The 2,757-nt window shown below is 60.5% G+C and overlaps 1 pseudogene; it reads right to left on the minus strand.

The window, feature by feature from the left end:
- Positions 1 to 1,277: 1,277 nt before the first annotated feature.
- LOC144829705 (28S ribosomal RNA) lies at positions 1,278 to 2,316 on the minus strand (annotated as a pseudogene).
- Positions 2,317 to 2,757: the final 441 nt, after the last annotated feature.

A 2,757-nucleotide genomic window follows, 5' to 3' on the forward strand; every position in this document is an offset into this window, starting at 1 on the left:
GGCTCACGCACCCCAGGGCCGGCCGGATGGAGCTCAAGCCCCGGGCCCGGTTCCAGCTTCCGAACCCTAGCCAGGCCGGGGAGAGCCTCCCCGGGCCCCGGTGGAGCCCCGTCCCCAGTGCACGGACCCTCTGATGGCTTGCAGGACGGGGGGCTCATGCACCCCGGGGCCGGCCAGACGGAGCTCAAGCCCCGGGCCCGGTCCCAGCTTCCGAACCCCAGCCAGGCCGTGGAGAGCCTCCCCGGGCCCCGGTGGAGCCCCATCCCCAGCGCACGGTCCCTCTGATGGCTTGCAGGACCGGGGGCTCATGCACCCCGGAGCCGGCCGGACTGAGCTCACGCCCCTGGCCCGGTCCCAGCTTCCGAACCCTAGCCAGGCCGGGGAAAGCCTCCCCGGGCCCCGGTGGATCCCCGTCCCCAGCGGCCAGACCCTCTGATGGCTTGCAGGATGGCGGGCTCACGCACCCCAGGGCCGGCCGGACGCAGCTCAAGCCCCGGGCCCGGTCCCAGCTTCTGAACCCTAGCCAGGCCGGGGAGAGCCTCCATGGCCCCGGTGGAGCCCCGTCCCCAGCAGACGGGCCCTTGGCCGGACCCAAGGAGGGTTAAGCCCAGGCCACGTCTACTCCCCGACGGCCTGCCCGGGGAGCCCATTTTGCTCAGCTATTAAGCCCCCGTGTAGTGGGGGCTTACAGAACTCTGGGGAAGGACAAAAGTTGGAGTTAGCCCGGCCGCCAGCCCACAGGGCCATCTGGTCACCCAGCCCGCAGGGCCATCTGGTTACCCTGCCCGCAGGGCCATCTGGTCACCCTGCCCGCAGGGCCATCTGGTCACCCTGCCTGCAGGGCCATCTAGTCGTGCAGCCAGGTGAGCAGATGGCCTGGGACGACCCAGTGCCCAGATGGCCTGGGAGGCTGTCGTACCCAGTTGCCCTTGAAGTCCAGTGAGGGTGGCCGGGCGCACCAAGGCAGCCGCTCTGGAGGTTCCTTCCCCCGGGTGGCTGCTGCTCACCTCCCTGCCCGACTTGCCCTGGAGCAGCGGGAAGGGGAGGCCATCTGGTCACCCTGCTGACCCGCAAGGTATGGTGGCCCCCGTCCCCGCACCCCGGTGGGGCAGGGACAGGAAGGGGAGGCCCCCATGCCAAAGGGCATGTGGTGGAGGCAGCCTCCCACGGACCCGTGTTACCCCCTCCGCGTCCCTCCCACCGGCCCAGCGGCAGAGGGACCCACCCCTGGGTGTGGTGGAGGGAGGCGTCTGCGGGCACCCACGCACGGAGAGACAAAAGCTTGGCTCAGAGGATGACTTTCAATAGATCGCAGCGAGGCAGCTGCTCTGCTACTTACGAAACCCTGACCCAGAATCAGGTCGTCTATGAATGATTTAGCACCGGGTGTCCCATAAACATGCGGTGCACTAAGGGCGATGGAGGCGGCCCCCTTCTGTCCACGCTCCGGTCCCCAAGCGAGCGGCTCTACACACCGGCCCCCCGAGAGAGGCCGGCTATCCCAGGCCAACCTAGGCTCCATGGCACTGCGGTATCGTTACGGTTTAGGGGGGATTCTGACTTAGAGGCGTTCAGTCATAATCCCACAGATGATAGCTTCGCCCCATTGGCTCCTCAGCCAAGCACATACACCAAATGTCTAAACCTGCGGTTCCTCTCGTACTGAGCAGGATTACTATTGCAACAACAGATCATCAGTAGGGTAAAACTAACCTGTATCACGACGGTCTAAACCCAGCAAACGTTCCCTATTAGTGGATGAACAATCCAACGCTTGGTGAATTCTGCTTCACATTGATAGGAAGAGCCGACATCGAAGGATCAAAAAGCGACGTCGCTATGAACGCTTGGCCGCTACAAGCCAATTATCTCTGTGGTAACTTTTCTGACAACTCCTGCTTGAAACCCAAAAAGTCAGAAGGATCGTGAGGCCCCGCTTTCACGGTCTGTATTCATACTGAAAATCAACATCAAGCGAGCTTTTGACCTTCTGCTCCACAGGAGGTTTCTGTCCTCCCTGAGCTCGCCTTAGGATACCTGTGTTATCATTTGACAGGTGTACCGCCCCAATCGAACTCCCCACCTGCCACTGTCCCTGGAGCGGGTCACGGCCGGCGGGTGCCGGGCGCTTGGAGCCAGAAGCGAGAGCCCCACGGGGCTCGCCCCCCCGCCTCACCTGGAAAGTGAAAAAACGATAAGAGTAGTGATATTTCACCGGCGGCCCGATGGCCTCCCACTTATCCTACACCTCTCATGTCTCTTCACAGTGCCAGACTAGAGTCAAGCTCAACATGCTTTCTTTCCCCGCTGATTCTGCCAAGCCCGTTCCCTTGGCTGTGGTTTCGCTAGATAGTAGGTAGAGACAGGGGGAATCTCGTTCATTGAAGAACCGGGTCTTATGGGCCTGGCGGCGCAGGGCACGCCTTAAATCTCCGAGTTCACCGGCCTTGTCGGACAGAGACCCGAGACACTCTGTTAGGTGTAGAAAATCAGGTTTATTAGCTGCAGCTAAGCACAGTTGTCCCAGAAGTACAAAGTAGGTTCTTAGGAGACTGCCACTTTACTATGTGGCGCACAATCTTTTATAGCACACATATTTACAACGTATACTCCCAATACATACAAGGCTAACCAATAAGCAAAGTTAAAAAACAAGCTATCAAGTATCCCAAAAAAGCTCTTCTTTCAGACCCCATGTGTCAACCCTCCCCACTAGTTAATCAGTGATAGTACCTGTAATCTAATTTGCAGGTGGCA

This window comes from Lissotriton helveticus, chromosome 4_1, assembly GCF_964261635.1.
Source record: "Lissotriton helveticus chromosome 4_1, aLisHel1.1, whole genome shotgun sequence".
In the NCBI taxonomy this organism is placed as follows: domain Eukaryota; kingdom Metazoa; phylum Chordata; class Amphibia; order Caudata; family Salamandridae; genus Lissotriton; species Lissotriton helveticus.